A 27,530-nucleotide genomic window follows, 5' to 3' on the forward strand; every position below is an offset into this window, starting at 1 on the left:
ATTGAAAGGTGAAAAGAAAAACCTGTCCTTAATACTGAAAATAAAGGAGAAGAGCTGATGCAGCATCCTGCTCTTTACTCTAGTTTTTCTAGAGTACAAGTAACAATGCACAGCAGCTCCAGCTCAAGGTCTACCATGGGATCTCCCAGCTGTTCCAGGAGCCTCAAGAATTGGCATGCCCATGAGGGCTCCTCCTCTTGGCAGAGGGCAATGGTGTACTTTGGTTTTAAGTCTTTATGTTCTTCTAAATTATTGGGATAAATTTAGCAGCTAGTAGCATGGAAGAAGGGACAGAGAGTGGACACCTGCGGGCATGTCTGAACTGCATGTGTAAGACAGCTGCTGCCTGCTCTTTTACAGAACTCATGTGATCTTACATTTCTTGGCATACCTGTCATGACCTGAAGAGTCTGACATTTTTAAAATCCCCTTGACCAACTACCATTTCATTTTTATGGCGCCAGAACATGCACAAGCATCTGTGAAATGAATTCCACCCAGCTGAGCAGATAATATCATTGTTCCATGTCTCCAACCTAGACCATTAGCTTTAGCTGCAATTTTGAAAGACTTAAGTAGGCTAGCTTGATGAAGCTTGATGAGAGCCCAAACCAACCTGCTCCTCTTGCTCTTGGACATGCTGGTACATTTTTCTTGACCCAGCATCATGATCACATGATTCAATATAATGTGTGTTACTACCAGGCATGTGTAAGTCTAAGGGACAAATACTGGAAGAATGGATTTCAAAGATCTGATATTCAGATTGTGCCTTTCCTACAGGCACATTCTGTAAAACAGTGAGAATTTAGATTAAGGTCCAGACTTAAGACTAATTTAGATTAGTCTCCTCATTTTAAGACAAGCTGTCACAACAGTCCAGACTCGTAATATACAAACTATTCTGAGTTCAAAGGAATTTGGGTCATGAAATTCTGAGGAGCAATATTTTCTTTCAAAGGGCCTACCCTCCATTGCTTTTGATTTAAAAGCAGAGAAATGCTTTCAGTGTGTTCCTAAAATGGTCCTTTCAGACGTGATCTTCCCCTTCCCTGCTTTTGTGGAGGGTAAAGGTGTAGCCCTTGTGGCTATCCAGCACTCACCACCACCAAGGTTAGATCCTACCTAGTCAAATGCCTGCATCCTGACCTTCCCAGTACAGATGGAGCCTTAACAGACAAAAACTACAGAACAACTCCCTCTTTTGGTGAGTAACCTCATTCCTCATCTCACAGGGATTGCAACATGCAGTTTTACCCCTACCTAAAACCATCTCTCCTGGACAACAGTGGGCAGTTCTCACTGAGCCAACATCTCAAATTCTTAAGGATTCACTTCATTGTGTCTGGATGAACATGGATGGGTTCCAGTGGAACATGTCCCTGGCATGGCATGAGGGGGCTGGAACTAGAGGATCTTTAAGGCTCCTTTCAATCCAAACCATTCAATGACTTTATGACTGAGGCAGCTGGCAGAAATGTCACAACCATGAGCCTTGGCCGGCACCACCAGTACAAAAACAGGGCAGCAGTAAGGCTCATCTAATATCAAATTAAACTCTGGTCATGGTGGATCACACTTCTCTGTTCTTGACTGTTGTGACTGCCAGGAGGACTGGGTTGTTGACTGCTCTGTTAGCATGAAATGTGACACTATTGGAGAAAATCAAAATATGAAAATATTATATTCATATTTTTCTATCCCCACAAAAAAGTTAATATATTATAAACTGTAAATAAAAAATAAAGACACAAAGCCAAGCACACCCAAAAATATACAGCTAAATATATCTGAGCTGAGACTTTATAGCTGCAACTTGGGATTTTATACATAATTTGGGCTTTTCTGTTCTTCATTCCTCATGTCGGAAAAAAAAAAAAAAAGAATGAGTTCTAGAGTGGACTGCTAGAACATGGAAAAAAATGAACGGTATGATCCATTTGCACTTGGCTTGTTGATTGTTGTTTTTTTTAATCACAGAGGGAAAAGGACCCAATTACTGTTCTGAAATGAAAGATTCACTCTGGATAGTCAATGACACTTGTCAGACTGCACTTTATAGCTTTTCTTCATGACCACCAGCACAATAAGCACCCACTGTTTGACTTTCAGTGAAAACATTTTGAAACATTAAGTACATGGAAACATTCTACACAGAGTATGTTCCTGATAGTTACTAAATGTCCTCCAATGTTATTCAAAGCAAAATATTTGTTCCAAGAGATGTAAAAAAGGGGAAAATTTGATGTGATGCTACTTCAGATTAAAACCAAGCAATTTCATTTTATGTTTTATATGCTCTCCAGTCCCACTAAGTATAATTATAGACTTCTGTCTACTTACAAATCTCTCTGTACAATGGAAAAAGCAATAAACACAGGTTCTGCCAGCAATCAGATAACACTTATCGTAAACAATAGCTTTTACGATCTATTTGAAAAAATGGGTTCAGCTGCTACAACTTAAGATTTGGTTATTTTTGTTTTCTTGTTGGATTTGCAGCAGGTGGTAAGGACATGATAGAAGTGTTTAGTCACAAGAGATTTCAAAAAGGGAATAGTATTGCATTGCATATGAAATATGACAGAGATTTATTTTACAAAATCAGTTTTTCATCTCCCAGGGGCCTCTAACTAGTTTGTAGAGGCTACTTCTGAAACTTTGTTCTTCTTGGCTCTCAGCTCTGCCAGCACCACATACAGCCTGATGCCACACAAAGGGTGACCCACATTCAGAAGTGACTCCTTATCAGTTCTGTGTGCCAGTTTCCCAGGCAAGTAGGAAATTGTACAATGCCCTGAAGTAAACATTTGCTGATAGAGGCCCAGCAAAGATGGATCAAATTTCCTGTAATTTGGAGAAGTGTGATTTATTGTAGCTCTGGAAAGCTGGGGAAGAGCCCTCAGAAGTCTGCATGTCCTGCTCTGAGTGGATACTGCCCCATGAAAATGCTACACGTCACGACCGTGTGAGGGTAATATCACAACAGTGATCCCAGCAGGAGATCAATCAACAAGACAGGGACATATCTGCAAAGAGCACACAGAACCTCAAAGGCTGGGTAGGACAGGGTAGTCCCCTACGTGGATCTTACCTCTTCAGAGATGCAATGGTTCCACCTTGCACCCTACAGATGTGTTCTCCTACTCATCTCCCCATTTCCAGCAGCCCCAAAAATGTCCCACATGGGACACAAAAATGCTTTACACACTCTCCAAAAGAAAAACAGCTTTCTATCCCATTTTCTCAATCTCAGGGAGAGCAGATCCAATAGGTCCATTGACAACTTCCATGAAGAGAAGGGATGTTAGCACCAATATCAGTGGTCAAGGATTCAACACTGATGGAGCCACAAAAAATTACTGCAATCTCTCTCTCCCTCCAAATACTTTGAGTTGCAAGATACTTACGGTTTGTACTTTGTTTATTTTGCTAAAGCAGATTAGCAAGAAAATGGAAGGCTAACAGAACATTAAGGTCAAGAATTTAAATAAAGTAGTTAGGAAAAACAAGGCTGTAATTCTCTTAACCACTCTACGTCAACCATCTTGCACATATTCAGAAATTAGTGCTGTTGTAGAGGCTGGGGAATTTATGCTGCAGTATACTTGTAACAGGAGAGTCACATTTATTGCAGGAACTTTTAATTTCCTAACTTGTACATTAAATTCCCAATAAAGCTTCATACTGTCTTTTGGTTGTGGTGTCTTGGTTTTTTTTTTATTTTAAACAAACTGTTATTTCCCATGCTTTTAAAATAAATGAATGAAACAGTATTTGAATACTGAAATAAATGCAGATAACTTTTGCCAATTTTTATGTACAATTTACAGACTAAATGTATCAATCCACCTCACATCTATACCTTTCAAATCAATTACTGAAATAACCAGAGTTAGCGTGCAGAATCCAACAGCACATGTAATTGGAGCCTTGCATATTAACACTTAGAGAAGCCTTATGGATGTGTGACTAGAACCTCAACAACTTCCAGAATTACTTCAGGCAGCTCAAAAAGACACAACACATTTAAGGTTCAGGGTGGGAGAAGGGGACTTGGAAATCCAAAAAGCCCCACCCAGAGAGAACTGGTTCATGTTGTGTTAGCCTTCCTCCCCACCCTTCTCAAAACCCCTCCTCAGAATCATGACTAATACAGTTTCATTTGACAATTTTTTTCTGTAACTGAGTTAATAAAATCTGTGGGCCAAGAACACAGCAGCAGCTGCCCCAGCCAAGATGCCACCTACGCCTGCCTGAGAAGCACGTGGTGCCTTTAGTGACCACAGCTTTGACTTGAGTTTTTCCCACCCAATTTGAACATTTATGCTTTTTTCATTATATACTTAGCAAGGCATTTCTATCCTGATTAGAAGTTTTTGAGCCTCCTACAAAGGGCCAGCAAAATTTAGTTTAAAATGCTCTTTTTCTAACAACTCAGTGAGCAGGCTTTCTTCAGTAAGACATCAAATGCAAATATCTAGCACAAACTGTTTCACCCTAATTCATATGGGTAAAGGGAAAGAAAGCCCTACAGTTCCCCCCATCCATGTCTGCCTTCAGGTCAGCATCTCTGCCAGTACAGAATCCTCACTCCCACACACTCCTTTCTTAAGTTCACATTTGCTTCAGGGAGGAAAAGATGCATTAAAAGAGGGATCCAGGACAAACAAAAGACCTCAGAGCTGACATAACCCAGCAAGTATCTCCAAAGCGTTGTCCTTCCAAAACTAGGACTAAGGTACAAAACTATTTAAAAGCTATTTTTCTTCAGCCCAAATTTGCAAGCTAGTCCAAAGAGCAAGAGAACAATGACACTCTCATCTCCTGCAAGAACTTATTTCAGAAATGGAGGTTAGCAAGTGACAAACATTTCTATTTTGCAGCCTCGAGGTGCAGAGCAGATCCCAAATACCATTTAACATTGTTCATAGTTCAGCCCAGTTTCAAGAGAGGCTCTACCTTTGAAATGACTGCTACGACTCATCCTACTTTCCCAGACCGAGGTTTAAAAATCCCAAAATAGCTGTAGCGAATGTGCTTGGTACAGACATGGGGAAGGGCAATCTGGGTCGTCTTCTCCTCCCAGAACAATGCTGAAGTCTGGCCAGACTCCAGGAATGCACATTTCCCTGCAGATGGCTACAGCAACATTTAACAGTAGGAACCATAAAAGACTTCCACTTCTAATTATGTATATTATGATTTTATTTTTTTTAAGAGGGTGGGCTTCTCCCCTCTACCCTTTTTTTTTTTTAATCCTATTTAATGGTAGTCACCACATGCTCAGATTTCCCCTTTTAGAATTTATTTAGCTTTAAGATACCTCAGGCCAAACAAACTTTATCTGTTCACTATATTAAAGTCCGGTACACTTCAGGGCAGACAGAACACTGCCACAGTACTATGTAAATCAAACCCTCATGCTAAGGAAAACAGCAATGCAATGCAATGCAATGAGTGCCAGTCCACAGTCATTCAGCTTCAAGTGTCACTCCCACGTTTATCATATGAATAGATGAAGATTCCCTCAAAGCAACAGAATCTTAATTCTCTCCCCAGATTCAAATGTATGCATTCAGGAAACACTTCAAACATCAATATCTTTTCCTCCTAAGGCACACTTCTTGTCTGTAATTAGTTTCCATTGGTCAAGTGGGTTTGCTTCTATATACTGGGCTATAGGAATGTTTTAAGTGATGCTTTATGATTCATTCTACACTAATACGATTTTTTTTCCCCTGCTAACCCAGAGTAAGAAGAAATGGAGAGAAAAAGGAGAGAAGTGAAAAAAAAAGATCGCCTGCAATCATATTGTTACACTGTGTGCAGTTTATGGCTGGCTCACATCCAGTTTGTGGTTGTGATAAGAAATGTGTAATCCTATTATACGGAGTGGAGTCAGAATGTACAAATAGGTCCTGGAAATAGGAACTTCTCCTGTAAGATTATTCTTCTCCATAATAGTTCTGCAAGTAGGTCTAGACGGGAGCTCTTCGCTCTTCTCCCCACTGCTTAATGGAAAGCTAACTGTCAAAACAATTCTCAGCACAGGAGCTTAGATCTTTGCAGAAGACAAAAAGAAGTGGTTCTGGTCATTTGTGTCCAACATCAGCGTTAATTAGAGCAAGGGCTCTGAGCCCTCACAGGCTGGCACGTCAGGAGTGGATCCCATCAGATCAAGGGAGCCCAGCTTGCTCAAACACTGCCACATTCTCTGAAGTTGCCAAATCCTGCACATTCTGCAGTTTTGAAGAAACATTAACTGCTTATCAGTGACAAAAGCTGGCTCTCATGGCATTTTGCATTGCAGCACCCTTAAAAAGACACACAGAAACCATTCCCCAGGCAGAGGGCTATTGGGCTGCTAGAAATATGCTCTTGCACTGAAGTAGGAAACCAAGTACCACCTGTGCAAGTCAGGATCCCCCTGGAGTTAAATTCCTGAATAATTCCAGCCCGATTATCTATTTTTCTAATTTCCTTTGTATGACAATATTGCATTACTGTGGTTATGATTCAAAAAGGGGGTTATGCATTCCCAGGGTGACCCACAGGCGTAAGTGCTTTTGACGTAGGTCAGATAAATTAAAATACAGGACAGTGCTCTCCTCAAAGACTCTCTTCACAAGGACCCTTGCAGCAGGGAGGTGATGATATCCATGCCAGAAACAGCTGTGACCCCTAGAGCACCAGGTCAGTGATTAACCTTACTCCTGTCTGACCAAAAAATACATTCACAGAAATAAGGGCTTTTGAAGTGCAAAACATTAAGAAAGAAGGGTTTTTCCTAGAAAAATGAATAAATACAACAACCCCCCTCCAAGTATGTCATGAAGGAGTAAAGGACAAGTGATAGAACAAAAGGTCTCAAGCTGCATTAGGAGAGGTTTGGATTGGATATTAAGAGAAAACTCTTCACTGAAAGGGTGTCAAGCATTGGAACAGGCTGTCCAGGGAAGTGATAGAACCACAATCCCTGGAAGCATTCAATAAACATCTAGATGTGGCATTTAGGGACACAGGTCAGTGATGAACATGGCTGTGCTGGATTAATGGTTTGGACTCAGTGATCTCAGAGATCTTTTCCAACCTCAGCAATTTTATGACATGGTCATAGGGTTGCAAGGTAAATACAAGCACCATAAATCAGCTGAAGCAGCAGCAGGGTACATCAGCTTATTATGAACCCCATCAGACTGTGGGTAGAATAGTACAAGCTTCTAAACAAGCTGGTTTGGAGCATTTGAAGATACCAAGCTAGACTGGGTGTATTTGCATGACACTGCAATTCCCTCTGTGACTGCAACATCAACCTACTCAGTAAGTACCAACAAAATGCCTTTAGCATCCTGTTTTCCAACTTGCTGCAGCAGCAGTGCTCACAGGTAGAAAATATAATTCTCTTCTGGGAAAAAAGGAATCTGAGATGAGAAAGAAAATACATAGTAGTATGAAAATCAAGATAATACTCTACAGTTACAGGCATAAAGGACAGTACCTAAATGGTGTCCTAGGTCAGGGGAGCACACATCCATTTCCCTGAAGGATGCAGGAGGATAGAATTTAGGCATTTTAAATAAGCATGGTATATTTATTTTTTAACCTTAAATAGTACTCTCCCAATAAGATCACTAATTCTGGATTTTCTCAGCCACTCCATGAACAAAGCATTAGGCCATGCAGACACAGGGCAGCCTCAGGTTGGACTGGATATCAGGGGCCTGCCAACCTCAGTGGTTCTGTCAATCTCTGATAACTAAATAATATTTATTCCTTGGAAAATAAAGGTTGAATGTCACAAATTCTAAGTGTAAAATAACAGTGAAGGAGTCAGATTTAAACTGTTGAGTTAAAGGGAACAATAATGCTATGTTGAAACCCAATTAGCAAGGAAGCTCACCCAGATGTCATTAAAGTGCCTTTTGCACCAAACTACCTTCACCTGATCTGACAAATGGCAAATTACCTGATGTAGCTGGACTCTGTTGCACATTAATTAGAAGAAAACAGCAGAAGAAAGAGATGGAAGGTAACTGTACAAAAGCTGCATAATTTTCCTATTAATATGAAGCTAGTGTATTAATATGAACCTAGCAGTCTGCAAAATCCTTCAGTAAAAGGAAAGTGATGAGTAGTTCAAAGTAGTGAAAGACAACAAAAAAAAATAGAAATCAGCCTGTTAAAAAAGATCGCGAGACTTATTAAAAGTGAAATATGGATTCTTTATTTCTTCTGTGATTTTTAGGGTGTTGTTGTTTCATTTCTTCTAGCTTCTCCTCACCACCCTTAGAGCTGGCACTGCAGAAAGCAGCAGCAGACACTGATGCATGCTCACAAAGACACAAATCCTCAGCCATTATTCAGCAAACAAAAGCAATGTCTTAGCTGCCCTGTGTGGTAGGGCAGGGCACCTAATCAAAACAGCCTTTAAGAAAAAAAGAGGAAATCATAATCATCTCCTGAGGGTCACTCAGGGTTTCCTGAAGGCACACATGGCTATTTGTTAATCCATGTGCCACTGTGGGGACAGCTGAGGAAGCCCAGGAGGGTGACTGGCAGGTCTGGAGGCAGGGACCAGCTGACTCAAGTGGTCAAGGTCCAGTGTGAGGGCAGGGCAGCAGGGTGGCACTGCCCTTCTTGACACTCAGCACTGGGCACCTGCTGTGGGAGTCACACACAGCCCAAGGTGTGGGGGAAAACAATGGCACTGCAGCTCAAAATGTCGTGACCACCACCCCCACGTGTTTCAGACTCAAGCTGTCCTCTCTATATCCATGCAACACCATCTCCAGTGCACATCCCTGGTACTGCCATGCACGTGGCATTTAATAAAGGTGTGCTGTTTGCAGCTAAGGCAGGTCCCCTAGCTCCCTTGTACATTCTCCTTTCAATAATGACCTCCTGGAGACCATCATGTAGCATCAAGAGGCACTGTCATGATGACAGAGAACAAGCTGTCACCTGGGAGGTAAATACAGTCGTATTTTTGGATGGAAACCACTGTACTTTGCAGATGTGCTTTCTCTGAAACACTTCTATCCTTGCTTTGGATGTGTAAGGATGATTAAGAGTCATCCTCTGACTTCTGTTTTCTGTGCTGAAATTACATTGCTGTTTTTTAATATCTGGCTGAAGTGTAACTGACATCGTTATCAAAACAGAGCTATAGAGAAAATGGAATCCACCCTTTTGCAAAATCCTTCAGTAAGGATAAATCACATTGCCTCCATGGTTTTTACACATCAAAATGTACACAGTCAGAAATAAACCAGCAGCTGGGGCTCCAGCATAATGCACTCAACAAAGAAAGATCCTTCCACATCTTCTCCACCATTTCCTGACAAACAGGCAGGCAGGTAACTGGGAAATTTTGTCTGAAAATTTCTTGATGATTTGGAAGGTGTTCTGACACCTTAAAGGCTGCTTAGGCTGTGCAAGAACAAACACTCTCCTTGTACAAGCAAACAACATCACAATACCCCTTTTCCATGTATGTTGGAATGGAAAAGACCATTTACTTAATTCTTAGTCCATATAGAAGACTAGAAAAAATAAAGATGTTTGCATAATTACAGGTCATTCAACAAGCCATGTTACATCAGGAATGCCTAAGGAAAGGCAAAAAGGAATTGCATGCTTTAAAGACAATATACATGATTTTTCCCTCTTCTTCCATTTGGTCCCTATTTCACTGTATATTCTATAAGCATGTATTTTGATATCTGTTTCAACTGCACACAAAGGAAAAACGAAGGGAGGACAAAAATGTACGAAATAAGTAAAGGGTGGCATAAGAAGTGTGAGGTTAGAAGTTAGTAGTGGAGGGAAAAGGAAAAGATTGTACACTGAGCTACCAAAAAAAAGCAAAACATACACGAACTAGGAAAAATTAGAGATTAATAAGAAGGAGTCAGTAATTGACAGCAGGTTTCCCACTGACCAGTTATGATCTGGACAATTACGGTAGAAACAAACTTCATTTCTTCATTTATTCGTTTAACAACTCGAAATACAGGAAAAATCTTCAGATGGAAGCAGTTTTTTACAAGATGTCTTTCCTCTGAGAAACAGTAAAAGCAGAGGTCGCCTATTAAAAAGTCTACTCCTGTTCGAATTGCCAATTTGAAGACTTCAGCCCAAGAAAATTCAAGTATGAAGAAATGCCTCCCCACCTCTGCAAGCCCAGCCAAGTCCCCTCATCAGTCTCCAAACCAAACAATGCCGTGCAAGTCTACCCAGAAGAACGCAGCTGAAGTCCCAGCACAGTTTTCATACGGCTCATTGTTTGAGCTAATTTAATTAAAAGAGGGTCCAGATGATGATTATCCTGGCAAAAGGAAACTGCACAGACAATACAATGGCAGACTGCCATGATCACTGTATCTTAGCTCTGAACAGAAAGCAGAACTAAAGGAAGAGGATAAAACTAGCCCACCTTGCTAACCTTTAAAGCTGACATATTCCTACCAACCCCACAGGCTGGAACAAGACTCAGCTGTTGCCCAGGGTGCTAATTTTTGGCACTCCATTAAGTGCTGTGAACATGACCATGATTAGTTTAAGCAGGAAAATCTACCATCACAGTGTGCTGCAATGACAGCTTAGTCACACACACCGTCCATGCCAGGCACTGAAGGTGGCATTATTTATGGTCCAAGCCCTGGTGGGAGGTTCGGATGGTTTGGGCTCCACTCCCAACACCACTATGCAATTTCCTAGGGAACTGCAGTGCTTGCCTCCACCTACAAGAGCAAGGTCGTGTCAAGCTTATATGGTCTATATAAATATTTAAATATAATAAAATTATAAAATTTTAAGGAATATATAAAGAGCTCAGGGACTGAACTTCAGCTGTCTACAGAGCTCCACTCAAATCAGAAGCAGTAAGCCTTCTATGGAAACCTTTCCAAAAACCATTCTTAGATTAGGAATATTTCTTAAAACTCTGTAGGGACATAAATCATTGCTGCTGATCTGCACACTCTCATAGTTCAAAGTCTAGGAGTACCAAACTGAATTTCACTGGCTGAGAATAACTATTTCCATGAGCAGACATTTCTAAATTAGGGACGCTTTTAGGTTTTTTATAATGACTGGAAGATATTTTTGCATGCAATTTCAATTCTCATCTACACACTCCAAACCAAATTTTTTTCCTGTTAATGTTGTACAAGTATATAAAAAGAAAAGGATTAAACAAATAAATTCAGCCTCTGCCCAGCAGATGTATGGTTTTTAATAGAAAAGCAAAAATGTAAGGAAAAAAGGTCAAATTATTTGATCAATGCCAAAAAGCAAGCTAGTGGAGAACTGTGAGTGAAGCTGAGCACATGATTTCAGCTGTAGATTTCAGAGTTTGATGCCAGCAGCTTACCTGATAGACCTTCTCTTGGCTCTTGGGTGTCTAAATGCATACTCCAACCTCAAAAATAAATAAACATACCTAAACCAGAATGAAGACACTTTGGTTTAATGCCTGAGAGGAAGCTAGCTGCTATATTGAGAAGAGGTTCAAACCTATTCTTCTCCAACAGCCTTTGGGATACCACACAAACGATGAGAAAGCCAGAGATTTCACTAAAGCAGCAGCTGATCACTCTGTCTCAGGTACATCTCTGAAACAGAGAAAACAGATCACTGCTCCCAGATTAGGCTTTACAGGAGGTACACTGAGCACCTCCAACATGATTGTTTTGGAGGAGAGCTACTCTAACCACTGACAGAGCCTAAAAGACACTGCATGATGAGGCAGAAAGAATGTTCTTTAAAGCTGTAACAGAAATACAGTCCTTTCAGATTGGCATAGCCATCCTGTCTGCTTATCTCAATTTAGAGGAACACAACATGCAGAAGAGAGACCATAAGGCAACAGGAGCAGCCATCAGTCATCTTCACCTCCAGCCATTCCCCACCCCCAGTTTCAAGTGCTTTCTGCACTAACTCAGATACCATGGGCAGCTGCTGAAGCTGCTACACCATCAAGCAATTGTGAGTGCTGGGAAGAGAGCCTCCTGCAGATACATCCTTTCCCCAACACACCTTTCAAACAGCAAGAAGTTTGAGACTTTTTTAGCTCAGAAAATTATTTGACACAGAGTGATAAAACCCATCCACAGAGCCACGGATCTGCCCTCAGCCAGCTGTAATTAAAATTAATCATTCACAATTATTTTCATGGGTATGTTCAGAAAGAGACACCACACGGCCAGCTCGCTGACTCCTCAAAGCTGACAGACCTTGAAATAGGCTGTGGTCAGGTACAGCATGTCCCTGGGTTTCAAGCAGTTAAAAACATGCTTTGCATATTGATTCACCCTTCCATCCTCAGTGCTGACAGCCAGAGCCACCCCTGTCCTCCAACCCAACACCTGAGCTGGCATCAGGGAGAGAGATTGGTAAGGAAAGTGATTTTTCAAGTAAGTACTGCTATGCCTATCATTATTGCTGCCCTGCTGGAACTCAGGGCCCTGTGAGTGCTAAAATTTCTTAATCTTGAATCGCAGTATCTTCTGAACTCAAGATTCTTCCCATTTTCCACACATTTGTATTATGTTTTTAATCACTATCTTCTTTCCTTTCAGCTTCACTGGTCACTGCCTATGCTATTCTAAGGTAGAGAGGTTTTGAAGGAACAGAGTAGCCTGAAGGTTATCAGTTTCCATGCCTCAGAAGCTACTGAAGAAATTAAAGAGGTAAAAGACTTAATGAAATTCAACATAAGGCATTAGGACTGTCACTTTCTGGAACACTGTTTACTTACACAAGCAATTTTTATGGGACTGAACATTTACTATTCATGATAGCAGCCTTGATCAAATCTGTTCCTTTGAAACTTACCGCAGAAACATAAAAGCATCTGTCTTACGTATATAAACCCAAAATGTGTAAGCAGCAAGACCAGGATTGTAACCAGTGCAAGGGGGAAGCAATCTCACACTTAACAGACTGCAGATCCCTCAGTACCAACCTGCATACCGCTCCTTCCTTCCCAGCAACTGGAATATTGATTTTTACAATATCTACCAGAAAAAAAAAGGTTTTTGGCAGATATAGAGAAGGAGGAGCAGGGTAATGGGATTGTCTGCTTCCCACCACATGTGTTCTGTAGCTGGAGCTCAAAGCTGAATTAAAAAAAGAGATGGTGGAAGATCCAACTTCTTACATAAATCAGCTCGGCATGGCTTTCAGTCAGAAGACTTGAAAGGAACAGATATTCTGCCTTTGCTAAAATAGAAAATTGTCAGATAAATATGCTTGCCTTTTTAACTAGAGTGGTCTTTGTAAGTAGGTATAACATTGTGCAGGAAACAGGAGCACTGACTGGAGAGTGGAGAGTTATGCAGGCAGGGCTCAGGAAATGTCTCTCTTTGGGAAATTATAAAAGGACGTAAACAGTAGAACAACAGCAGCACTCAAGCTCTCTGGCCATCAGCAACACTACAGCAAGTCTGCAAACATCACCCCTGACTTTATGTTTTATGCAGGGTACCAATTTTTTTTAATTGGTACCCTGCATTTTTCCTATATTGTTTATTTACCCCATGCTTCTCTTGTATTGCTCACCCCAATCTTTAATCATCACAGTTTCCAAATTCACACTAGACCCTCCTTAAGCCACTTTCTCACTGAAGGTGGCATTCAAGGTGTAAGGACCCTAAAATTTGGGGCTACCCCTTCAATCTCTCCTTTCTGCACCAAAAGCCCTGCACTTGCACTTGTAACTTAAGACATAATATTGTGCCAACTCACAGATTGGCTCTCACTTCATCCACTCCTTCCACAGCCATGAGTATTCTCAGCTCACAAGAGCAGTAGGGATCAGTGTCTCCTGCCAGGCTGCCAGGGAAAGCCCCACCAGCGTCCCAGCTTCTCCCCTGTCAGGGCATTTGACTAAAAAGCCTAATTTTGATTTGTGCAGAGTTTATATATGTTTATATATTTTTGCCCCACCTCACAAAATTTTGAAACTATCTGGGAAAAGGAACTCAAAGGTGTGAATCAGAAAAATAATTAAAAGGGCAGGAGCCTGATTTCATCATATATTACAAGCACTTATCCCTTTGGAAAGTCAAAACTAAATTAATCACAGCTAAAATATTTTACAAGCTTGTACAAACTCAACAGGGACCTTGACTGAATTCTAGAATATGGGGAAAAAGAAAAACAGAGAAAGTGGAGAGGGAACTGATAGAAGCAGCATGAAGAGCTCCAAAACAGCCTTGGGAAACCAGAAATGGCACCACAGAATGGTTTGGGTTGGAAGGGACCTTAAAAGACCATCTAGCTCCAGCCCCTCTCCCTTGGGGGACACCTTCCACTAGACCAGGTTGCTCAAAGCCCCATCCAGCCTGCCCTTGAACACTTCCAGGGAAGGAGCAGCCAGAACCTCTCTTCAGGAAACAACCAGAGCAAGGAGAGCAGTTGGGTAGGCACACATGCACATGGGAAAGATGCAGCTCCTTGAAATTTCCTGGCTGCTCAAAGGAAAAAGAAGACATCCCAGATGAGCAGGCATGGATTCACTCTCCCCCACAGAGATGTGGAGCAGCTCTGTCTGAGCAGAGATGAAAGAAAGCCCTGTATCCTCTTCCAGCAGACAGACAATCCTGCTAGTAATGGATTAAAGTGATTTAAGTAACTATACATTTAATAAGGTGAAAAGGGCAACGACACAGTTACATTTTGATTGTTTTAAACTACATATTGCTTTGCAATTCTGCTCCTGTTTTAAATAAAAAAGTAACACTTTTTGCCAGAGCTGACATGGTATGAGTATATAAGCAAGGAAAAGAACACAAGAGAGAAGTACTGTACCATCTTCTATTAGTCAATTGACAGAGAATACAGATGAGCTTTCAGACACCAGGATGAGCAGACAGGAGACCTTCACAGAACAAGGACCACTGCTCTTTAAATACATAAACACAAATGGACATGTTTATATATACACATATATAAAAACTTCCTACCTTGCTTTAAAATCCAAAATGCTTTCTCAGTGCTGCCAATAACAAATAAAGCTCAATTTTCCTTTGGTTGGAGAAAGAAAATCACAACTAAGAAAAACAGACCATGGAAGACCCCAGCAGCAGCAGAAGATGCCATTAGGTATTACTTACTGTGATTATGGAAAAATGTTTTTTATTTTTTATTCTGCAGCCTCTCTTTGCCATTCTTTTCATCCACCTTGAAAATGATTCCAGGATTTACGTAAATAGGGTCATCTGGGGGTTGCATGCTCCTGGCTAAACCTCCCTGGCCCCTCCCATGGGGAAAAAATAAAAAATTCAAGCAGCAACAAAGAAAAGTTTTCAATTTTCTGACATTCTCTTCCCCATTTCCTAATGTAAACTCCGAGCAGCTCCTGTAGAGACTGTAAACACCCACACAACTTTGCAGGTGGGGAAAAGGTAAAAAACTTCACACCAGTAAATCTACATCAGCAATTTCTTTGAGAAGTCACTCGATATAAGATCTGTTGCTGCCTCATGGACAAACACACACACAGCCTTTGGCACAAGGGAGAGATGTTTCATGGCACTGTGAGGATTTGATGGCTGTCTTAGCTTTCCTTGCACCCTGAGCAGTCTGCATAGCCTAACAGCATTAGCTTACTAACAGATATATTAATAGGTGTGGGGGGAGGGAAAGCAAGAGGGGAAAAAAGCCACTAAAACACATTCCACCTACACATCTCACTACTAATCATAAACTCAGGTAGAAAGCAAATTGCTTCTTCCAGGACCAGGAGAAGAAGAAAAAAAACAATAAGACTGAAGGGGGGAAAAGCAACTATTTTCATCTTTTTCTGGAAATATACCAATTGCTGTATTTATCAATTCATGATAAGGAATGAGAAAGTAAAAAGAAGAAAAAAAAAAAAAAAAACAACCACCACACCAAAATACCAAAAAAAAAAACACCCCACAAAAAACAAAACCCAAAGAACAACAGAAGAACTGCCACAACATCTTGCAGTTAGTAATTTCAGAGTGATAAATATAATGTTGGCCTCAGACTGCTAGAAGGATTAGATTTAGCTGTAAAACAAGTAGTGCAGTTAACAGTTGCTGTTGGGTCTGGTGTTAGGATTAGAAAGCACTGCTAATCACAAGAAATGTAAAAAGATTAAGAGGTGATGGTTGCCAGTAAGGTTTTAAAAGCATGTAAGTGCTGGAATTCATTTTGGGATTAAAATTCCCCAAGTGAAAAAAAAGTAAAGGATAGATCATAAATGGCAGCCAGTCCACCTGCACTGCCCACAACCCTTTTCCCAAGCATTAGGAGAATTAATTGTGGAAAAGTGAAATGCATGCCATGGCTTATACTGAATGATCCTAGGGCAGCTTTAGTGAGGAGAAGCAAGTATTTATATTCTTGTATCTATGAATGAACTATGGCAATCTAAAACCTGTTTGAGTTAAGAGATTTTGCTTACCAAAATCTTGCCTGGACAGTGAGTTGCAATTTTTAAAGGCATGGTAAAAGGAATGATGATGGCATTTTGTATCTGCATCCTTTCAGTAGGAAGGATAAGACAACATGTTGATCTCCTAGTTTGCTTCCAGCTTGTGTAGATTCACCTCTAAGATCAGTTTATGTTCTTAGAGAACTCCCAGAAAAAACAAACAAACAAACAAACAAAAAACAGAAAGAAGAAAAAAATTATCTTGCAAAGACCTCTAAGTAAACACAAACTTTTAATAAACAAATTTGAATTCTGGATGAAAAGTTTTACTAAAAAAGCCTTTTAAACAGTGCAGACCACAGCATCTTGGTCAGATTCCCTTATGAGAGAGTGGTCTCCATCAGCATCAAGTGCAAAGTTCATTGCTGGCACCCTTGGCCACCACCACCCCAAACTGCACAGTCAGAGTACAACACCTCGAGGAGAACACAGACTTCTGCCAAGCCCACCAGGTTCCCAACAGGCCTGATAGACAGAAAAAAGCTTCTTGGTGGTGAGGCCACCTAAAACTTGCCTCTCTCCCAGAGTGTCCCACATTTATCCAATGATTCAGAGTAAAATTCAAGTTCTACCAGGACATTCTGTGAGCACTGCCTCTGCACAGCCCTCCAACGGGCTCAGACGCTGATTCAGACCAGCCTCTCTCCAGTCATTACTTTACCCTCTGTAAATCTCAACCTTGCAATTCCAGGGACTGGGGAGCAGTATGAAGTAAGATCACTTCATCATTTTCTACACACCTTTCAGTTAAGTGTTCCTGGTACATCTTCCTGGATTTTCAGATTCTCTAAGTCTGCTTTTCCCTTCTGTTGCCCGATAATGAACATTTTTTCCAGATGCCTGTAGCAGCAGCAGAAATAACCATCTTCCAAGAGTTATAAAACAGTTGTATTTAATAATAGAGGTGAAAGCATTGTGCATGATTTCTGCAGAAGTCTTTTCAGTAGAACAGATAAATTTATTCACTGCATTATGGAACAGTTTGAGAAAACAAGATCATACAATGTACACTGCCTCTATTTAAATTGTTTCATTTCTATTCATGAGTGCTCTGATTAGATACACTGAAAATATCATCAGTAAGAAATAAATAATTCTGCCAAATTAATAGTTGTTGATTTCTTTTACCTGAAAATGTAAGTAGCATCTCATTCACACTAGACAAAGCTACTATAATTTGGATATATGGATCTTGTTGGTTCAAGTCCACACAGCACATAGAGACAGGTGTGCATCTACATTTTCTTAGTATCAAGCAACTTCTATAAAATTGTGAGTTCTTTCATGAGTGGAGAAAGGTTAATATGCACTTTGCATGGAGAGGCTTAGTAGACAACTAGGGTTTTTTTTTCCTCTAGCTGTTTTCCCCAAATAGAGGGTTGAGAGAAATAAATTGCTTTAAATGCAGAAAATTGTTTAGAAATGGTATTTCAGGGAATACAGGTGAATTTTCTGTATCACACAAAATTAATCCAAGCTCAGCAAATGCTCTTTAATTAGAAACACCCTTAGAAAGGAAGCAGCCAGAAGTAACCCTCACAAACATCTTTATATAAAGGGAGCTACTAACCAACCCCAAAACAGTTTCTCCAGGACCTTCCTCCCCATGAAGAATTTTCCTGGAGAAGCATAGAAAGGGGGTGAATTTGTGCAAATGGAACAGAATGTATTATTTAGCAGAAAGATCTGACTAATACTTTCTTTAGGAAAAAAACAGACTAAAAACATAGAGTTAATATTTTGTTTTAGGCATCTCAGAATGATGAATGCCAAATGTCCGCTCAGCTTATGAACATCTGAGAAAAAACCCTCCACATTTTGAAAAATTTATCCAGTTTGAGCCAACAATGAATTCTTCTTCTAAGAATCAAATATAATTGCTGTAACATTTCAAAAAAATTTAAATGCACAGCTCAGTACCTTAAGAACAGCCTGTTTGCACAGCAGCCAAGTGATACACCTCAGAGAGCTACTGTTAGCTACTGCAGGGAAGATAAATCAAGAAAATGCTGAGTTGAGGTGCAATTTGACAGTTATTAGCAGAACAGGAGTAATTTGATGAAGGAAAAAAATCTGACAAAATCTCAGTTCACAGCAACAGATTTTGGAAGCCTATTTGCACATAAATTGGAAAAAATAATTCTTGCATTAGAAACTGATGAAAATGAAACAATATACCCTAAATCCTAACATATTTGAAATTATTTTCTTTGATTCAAAGCTGATAATCCTGTAACAGGCAGTTACTAAACAGGGGCTTTAACAGACTTGCTCTGCATGTTGAAGAGACTGCACAGCCTGATCTTGATCTGGGGCCATTCAACTATCAGAATAACTGGATTTACTGCCATTCGCACCTTTGTTTTTGCCATTTGAAAGCATCTCCAGCACGCAAAACACTGGGCTGTGTTTTAAGCATTAGCAGCATAAATATCCCCTGGTGTACCGTATGCTTCACCACTGCTGCCTTCCCGTAAATCAAGCACACAGCCAATCATCTTTTTTATGTTGGACTCTAATGGCAACTCTATTATTCAAAGTCAGGCTGTACAGAGCCATGTCTCATGGGGACATGAAGCAGCTCAGGAGCAGGTTTATGACTGAGCAAAGGAAGATTCAAATCTGGCCATGATTTTCCCACTACAACCCCATCACCTCTTCCAATTTATCCGCGTCTTTCAATTTATCTCTTCTGTGTAAAAGACTTTTTAAAAAAACCAAAACTCCCGTAAGCAGGAAAAACAAATTAGAAAGCCTTTTCTGCTCTTCAGGAAACACCTCTTTGTGTCCCCATAAATGCTCAGCGTAAATGTTTTTGCTCACACACTTGTAAGCAGATAAGCTGTTCTTTACTGCATTACAATTAGATGCACAGATTAAGAGATACCTTTCATGTCATTATATCAAACTCTTCTACAAACATACAAAAGGATTTTATAGACTGTTGTCTTTTCTGCTTACAACTGAATTCTCACACTCAGCACAAGATGCAGTAAAAGTGAACTATACCTTCCCTGTGTTTACTGTGCCCACCAAGAACCATTAAAGAAACCAAATAAAACAACTTAATTATGATTTCAACAGCACGAACTGTTCTCCCATGAGGTTCTTCTTTTTCCTCTCTCCCTCCACTTGTCTTTCAGTTCGTGAAGATAGGGAACATGAAAACTAAATGGATTTATGTGTAAATAATTCATCTTTTCAGGCACTTCAAACTAATACCTGAGTTCATCCAAGGGGTTCGCCAGATGTAGCTGATTCTAGTAGTATTTTAAACAGCATTCTGGAGAGCTGGTCACAAAAGGCTGCAAGGAAATGCTGAACAGCTGTGTTGATAGAGTTGTTTTTAAACAACACGTGTTGAAACTCTACCTATCCTTACTGAACACAGCTGACAGGAACACATTCCCAGCCGTCCTGAACTGCCACTGCCTTTTGGAGACTCGTGTCTGCACAAGACAGGCTTTGTGAGTGGGGTGAGCTCTGGCACATCTTGGGAAGACGAAGAGAATTACAAAGGCTGAGCATCGTTTTCCTGCCAAGTAGCAGGAAAACATGCGGCAATATAAAGCATCTTTAGGAGCACGAGTCCCACAGGGCAGGCATCCACACAAGCTGAGCTGATCCTGTGAGCCAAGTTGCCTTAAACCAAGGTCCCATGAGGACTGGGAAGTGAAGTGATGGTAGTAACTCTGCTTCTCTTTAAGCCATGAAGGAAAGTAGAAAGTATTTTGTGCATTTTTAAACATCCTAAGTACAAACAATGGATTCATTCTTGCAGGAAGTCCAACAATTAACCTTTACTATACTTGCATGTCAAGTCATGTTTCTTGTGCTGAATAATCCATAGCGAACTCCTGCAGCTAAAACAGGCAAAAAGAAAATCTAGGGACTTGTGGTTTTGTTTTTAACTCTTTTAAAAGCCAAAATCTAAACCGTTCCATTCTGCTTGCTTTAATAACACAACTGATCTCTCTCCTGCACATGTTAGAAGAGGAGTCTGCAAAAGAGGAGCAGGGAAATGGGTCTTGCACACAACTAAGGTCTGTTCCTCTCATTTACAACAACTTCTCATTGTACAAACTGAATTAGAAAAACCTGCAAAGAAATACAATTAAATTTCAGAATATAACAACCATTTTAGTAACAGTGCTTTGCCTGTGCAGGAAATGGTTCCTTAAAGTGAAGAAATCATTTTGCCATGTGGAAACCTTGAGCAGGTTAGCAACCCACTACTGTACCAGAGATTAATTTCTGCAGACAGCTTTGTATCTTCAAATTCACTGAAGTGGAGATTTATTGCAACAAAAACAGAGAAAACCACTGGAGGGATATGTTGCAAGTGGAGCAGGGCAAAAGGAAAACTAACACAGAAAAGACAATATTCTTGGATTTGCAGTACAACCATCCCTGATTTATTCCAAGATTGTTTGTGTTTCCAGTCTAAATTAACATGGCTACTACTATAACTTATATCACACAGATATAAGATTTAGTGAAGAGTAAAGTTTTGCAGAATGTTCTTTACATAAGTTTCCTTAGAAATAGCTCAAAATAACTTTAAGAATTATCATCTTAATGACATGCTTACCCTTGAGGGGAAATTTTGAGCCCTTCAGCAGAAAGCAACCTCACTGCAAGAAGGATTTTAATGGCTCTGAGTTCCTGTTTATGCAGTGGAAGCCCTCTTTAAATCAAGCATGTTTAAAAGTGTCCTTGTTCTGAAGTTGCCTGTACTGGGCACCCCATCACAAATTTATGCCTTCATGCTTGGCAGGGCAATTATGTCCATGGACCCACATAAGATGTCTGTGAGCAACATGGACTCTTCCACCCAGTTAATCTTCCCACATCACATAGAAAAATTAAGTGTTTCGTAGTCCTTGTGTATGGAAGCCACTCTAAACCCAAATGTGCAACATTTTCTGTCTGTAAGGTATGTATAAAACACATGTGTGATGAGGACACATACATTAATTGATTATGACAAAGAACCACCACAAAGCAGTCCATCATCATAATGAAATGCTTACAGTAATCCCTATCGAATTATAGTCCTGACCGTTGGAAAACAGTATTTATTCCCTACTTCAAAAACTAAGAACACTTGCTGCAGTCTCTTGCTTGGAAGTTCAAATCTGAAATTCTTCTTACTCTAGCACAGCTGACAGCATTAGCTATGGAGAAGCTTGCTTCCAGTAGAAGTGGAATGTAAAAACAAAGTTGCTGTGACCTTAACAATAATCCTGTTTGCATATTACAATACATTTTCCTACTATAACAAGGCAAAGTCCCTGGTGTTCCAGTCAGAAAAAGTCATCTTCCAGTAAAAGCATACTGTGATCAATAACATTTTCTTAATATATTATATTATCTCCCACTGAAACACTTTTTCACTTGGCATTTCAGGCTGCCGAGTCGGGGAAATTCATGACAAAACTAAGATAGTAAATGCGATACTGCAAATTAATTCCATCCAAGAGCAATCTTTTCGTTCGTGAGCAATTTGACAAGCCAGTGTTGTCTGACTTCAGCAGAAGCTTTCTCAGCTTTCAAATACACATGAAACAGAAGAATCTGCTGCACTACCATACCCAACTTCACTTCAGCCTGCATAATTTTGTGTTAAAATACATTAGACTTTCAACAGCCAACTCTGAGACCAGAATTAGTGGGGCATACTTTAAATATTAGTTTAGAAAATACACTGAGAAGTCTGCCACATCAATCCTGTGAATTTCTGTTTTCAAGTTACAGCCCAAAGCATGGCAGGGCACAGGAATTCTGCACTTCCTTAGAGGATTTGCCACAAACTCTCCTGCAACTCAGTCCTGAAAAGGCCCAAGTGATCACAATGCCAGGTGAAGGATCTCAATACAGCAAAGTTCAAAGACAGCTTTGTCACATGGGCATTATAGTAAAGTACTTCTCCATCTGCACATCTGAAGTCTCTTTTGCTGTGATGAGTAGCTGCTTTATTGCCCCCTTGGAGTTATTGTCCTCCCTCAGGCTGAAAGGATGACCTGGTGGCACACAGCCAGGAGCAGAGCCCATCACGATTTTAGCAATAGCAGTTGTGGATTTACTGACAGCAACTTCAGTGTGGTCCAGGAAGGTGTGATCCCTCAAGAAGGCTGGGCTGTGTGTAGGATACTGGGATATTGTCAGTAGGATTACTTACAGGCACCTGATCTCAGCATGATTAGGTGAAGAATCACTGCTCTATTAATATTTCAGCATAAGGAATAAGGGGGCAGGCAGCTGTTGAATATTCATGCCATAGCAATGCTCTCTGTATGAATTCTCTAGCAGGCACATGTAAAGGCTACACCATTACCCCAAAGACTTTACCATCCAAAACCCCAATTAAAGAGATACTTTAGCATGTACCCTGTTTTAAGCTCATAGGGCAGGCTCACTGACTAATTGTATTCTTACAGTGAAGGATGTGCTCCATTTTTTTTATTAACTCAAGACTCATGTTGAAAACAACATAAAAGGAGTGGGAGAAAACAGATGAAAATTTAATTTACATCTGCAAATCCCAACACATCATGAGATCAGAAACATGTAAAGGGCCAAACAACTCATCTACCCAAGAAGTCATTCATAAAAGATAAACATCCTTTTTAAAAGTGGAGGAAACTCATGCAGGGAAGATGCACAGTACTCAACTACAAAATAATTCCAAGAAGCTTCACGTACATTTCTGAGGAAGAGGAGGCAAAATTAAGATTGGTGCCACTGATAAGAAGGAGCACAGATGACATTTTAAGCAAACTAGATAGGAAGGACAAAATAATCAGGGTTTTGAAGGACAGGACTACATTTATGCAGGTTCCTGGTTGTGGAGTTTCATGGGATTTTTTAATTTTTTTTTAAAACAAAATAAATTAGGCAGAAAATCTTCATATAAATGAGTACTTATAAAAGAGCCTTTCTAGGTGAATCATTTCTTTTACGATTAATAAAATCTGCAATCAGAGCAACAACATTCTGATGACTTTTTGCCATTTGCAATTATCGCTCATCCCAGCACCAAAAAGCTCATTATTATTAAAGCTGACAGAAAGAATACTTAACTGCTTTTATAGAAGAACTTACTTTTTTAAAAGAATTAAGTTTCTAAGCTTTCTTTTTACTTCCAAACCTTCTGTGTGAAAAAAGGCTATCCTAACAACCCCTGTGTGTGTCACCTTTGATTTCCAACACATAATTTGGATAAAAGCATCCAATTTGTACAGTAACACAATGCATTACAGAATAACACTTCTTAGGTTTAAAAACAGCCTACAAAGAGTATAGAGTTAACATAAATCTGTACAAGTACAAACATATAGTTTATACCATAAAAATACATATTTTAACCTTTTTTATAGCAGTCTTCTCCTAAGTAACTAAAACCATTAAAGATACTGTAGGACTTGTAGCATTCCTACAATTCCTGTGAATAAGAGTGCATAATCTCTATTTTAAAGGCATTGAAGTTGAGGCACAGCTATTACTAAGACAGCTCTGGAAGAGACAGGAATGGGAACCATATCCAGCTCTGTGACTAAATCCATGTCTATTTGACATGTATTATCCATAGGCAGAAATGAACACAGGTATTTTTGTTTTGGCATGTAAGGAAGTGTTAAGAGTGAGTCTTGTCTGTGCCTCACTCCATCCTTGCTCCCTGACATAACAGCACAGTAAAATCAGAGTCCTCTTAAAAAAAAAAAAAACCAAAAGACCAAAAAAACCCACAAAACCACAAAAAAACCCTCCAAAAAAAACCCCATCAAAATACCCACCAACCCCTCCCCCACAAAAACCCACAAGCCAACCCCCTCCAAAAAACAACCAACCAAAACCAACAACAAAACAACCAAACAACAACCAAAAAAAAAACCCCAAGAAATGGGTGCAAAGTCAGAAAATACTGCCTGACTCATAGGTGCTTGGGAAGCACTGATTTGAGCTTTTTATTATCATACATCTCCAGTCTGTCATGATTTAGTGTATGGTTAAAGGTGTGGAGCATGTGGTGAGCCAGAACCTCCCTGGGGTGTGCAGTAAGAGAGGCAACAGGTGCAAGCTGCATCAAGGGAAAATCTGGGAAGGGATAAGGAAGAAGAACTGAGAGCAGATGCTTAAGCAGCAGAATGGCTGTGTGGGGAGGCTGCAGAGCCCTCATCCTCAGGGGTATTAAAGGACTTGCTTGGACATGGACACAGCCCTGAACAACCTGCCCTGCCTCTGCAGTTTGCCTGATTTGAGCAGGAGCTTGGGCAAGATAATCCCCCCAAGGTCATTCCCAAACTGAACTGTTCTTTGAACACCATCCCAAAGACAAGTGAGGTTGCTGTTTGGTTTCTCTGCTGCAAACTAGTGTTTGGTTTCTCTGCTGCATCCCAAAGCTTATCAAATTCACCCAAGAAGTGTGACCCTGGATTTCTGTGATTAACTTTTTTTTTTACTTTATTTGGCTTGCTCCTTCTTCTGAAAGGGATAAAATGGAACAAATCCAAATCTTTGCTTTCACCCACTTGAAAACTGTGAAAAATGAAAAGCAAAACACAATCACTGTGCTCAAGCTCCTAAACACACGTGGTCATTTGAGGTCTCGCTTAGAGTTTACACACCTTCCTGACCTCTCCTCCTAAGAAATACTCCAAAAACAATCAGTCTGCTGTGTAGGGAGACCCACAGTTATTAAAATAACTTCATCACCAAAACAGCTCTTAACATCATTTCAAATTCCTCCCCACCACCCTCACTATTGTAAGAGATGCTGCATAGGGTGAAAATTAATTCAGTTTGAACCAGAAAACACTGGGGTTAAGTACTTCTTCAACTGGAATACAAAAACTGCAACCACACGTGACTGTCAGGATATAGAGGGCTACAGTCAACATGCAGAAATACTATTTATATCCTTCAGAAAAATTGAGTTAAAAGGCTTTTTAAGGGGAACAGCTGAGCTAGGAATACCCAAAAACGGGTGAGACAGACAAGTGTGCAACTCCTACGTGCAGCTCCCTACCAGAAGGAGACAGTGGGAGTCCATCCTGAAACTCACAGCCTTTTCTAACCATTTCTCTCATGCAACAGAAGCCTCCAAGAGGAAGCCTGGACACAGCTGGCTTCTCATTTCCAAATTACTAGTTTTAATTCTTTTGTTACACATATGTTATATAACCAGATCACAGCCACCATGGCAGAAACACCCATGGGCATCCTACAGCCCAACAAAATCACTTTGCAGTAACTGGATATTCAGCCTAAGATTATCCCAGACACTTCATACTGATGTGACTAGGCAATGTGGCAACTTATCACAAGCCAGATTTACTAGACATTCCCCACCACAGAAAGTGAATTAAACTGTCACTCATCACCGTATGAGCTGCACTAGTGTAACTACTTCATGAGTTGAACACTCCTCTGAATTAAAACCAACACACTTTCTTGCAAGTCTTTATCCTCCTTTCTGCACATTTTCTTTTCCTTTCCGCTTCTCTTATTTTCTGCTCAATTTTTTTCTCCCCCGACTTAGTATGTTTAACCCTCTTTGCTCCACTTGCACTCCAGTGCATTCTTTTGTTACCCTTGGCAGATATAAACAGAGGGATTTGCACAGGAGCTCCAGCCACCCTGGCCAAACTAGTAATGATGAACTCAGCACTGGACTACTGCTGTCCTCTTGGTGCTTCCCCTATGGAATCAGACAGCAAAGCTTCCAGGAACACAGGACTACATCTCCTTTCCCCAAGAACCATCTGATCATGTCAAGCTAAGGCTGAGACTGTATTCCTGAGTGCGTCTTCTCTGGAATATCTCCCAACATACAGGCTCTACTAAAATACAGAAAAAGCAGATGCATTACTCATCATGAGGGCCACCAAAAAAAGAAAAAGAGCAGAACATTTGATTTAACTACCACTACAATTACAGTTGTTGGCATCTGCAATTTGTAGCATCACACACACGCATGCAGGGACAAACATAAAGAAGGAATATAAAGTAAGTCTTGTTCATAACTCAGACTTGATTTCCAGCAAGTTTCATATACATATTATTATTATATACACTATTTATGGTTGTGTACTGGCAGTACAGAAAAAAGGATTAAATACACTGTCTCATGCACACTTGTACACACCAAAGCATACACAAAATTTCCTGATCTATTGTGAATATACTAATGAGAGGAATTGAAAAAGAATTTTAAATTATCAAAGTTACATGGAAATCTTTAAGCTTGCTAGCTTTCTTTAAGCTAGCTAAGGTTAAAGAAATAAACTAATTTCCAAGAGAGTTTCACTATTTCCAAAGTGTAGCTCATGCACATTTCTGGGAAGAGGTTGCCAGAAACATTGTGATGAAGGTGCACTGGGGATACTGAGGTGTTCAATAAGGAATCTTGTGAAGAAAGAGCAAATGCTGGAAGTAAGGAATGCATGACAGTGTATAAGAAAGATCAAACAAACTGAAAATATGAAAAATAATATGGGACTTAGTAGTCTTGACAGACAGTGGGTACGATTTGAGCCAGCAACATGCCCTTGGAACAAACCCAAGTGTGTCCATTCTGAGCTGCGCTGGTGAGAGCACAGCCAGCAGGCCCAGGGAAGCAATCTTCCCCTTTCCTGAAGGATTTGTGAGCCCTCCAGAACACAAAGGCTTTGATATACTGGAGAAAGTCCAGTGGAGGATAGTGGTGTCTAGAACAGAGGTCTCCCCCAGATCTCACTGTGTTTTCTAATTCCCCAAAGGGAAGGTACAAAGAGAACAGAGTGAGCCTATTCTTGAAAGGGCAGCGATATGACAAGTACAAAGAAGCTACAACAAAAGTTCAGGTTATAAATGAAGAAAATGTCCTTCATGAGGTGGTGAAATATGGTAACAGAGGTCTAACAAGGTTTTGGAGTCTGCATCCTTGGAGATATTCAAAACCAAACTGTATTTGGTCCCCAGCAATCTGCTTTAAAAGTGACGTTGCTCTGAGCAGGAGGCTGCCCTAGACAACTGCACAGGTGTTTTCCAGCCTGAATTATCCCAAGAAAATGACATT

General features: G+C 40.3%; 1 protein-coding gene across 2 annotated transcripts in view; it reads right to left on the minus strand.

Annotated features, from left to right (window-relative positions):
* The window catches only part of KLHL29 (kelch like family member 29), a 389,474-nt gene that overhangs the window by 295,091 nt on the left and 66,853 nt on the right, over positions 1–27,530 (minus strand). The gene's annotated exons all lie outside the window — the stretch shown is intronic.

This window comes from Molothrus ater, chromosome 3 (assembly GCF_012460135.2).
Source record: "Molothrus ater isolate BHLD 08-10-18 breed brown headed cowbird chromosome 3, BPBGC_Mater_1.1, whole genome shotgun sequence".
NCBI classification, from domain to species: domain Eukaryota; kingdom Metazoa; phylum Chordata; class Aves; order Passeriformes; family Icteridae; genus Molothrus; species Molothrus ater.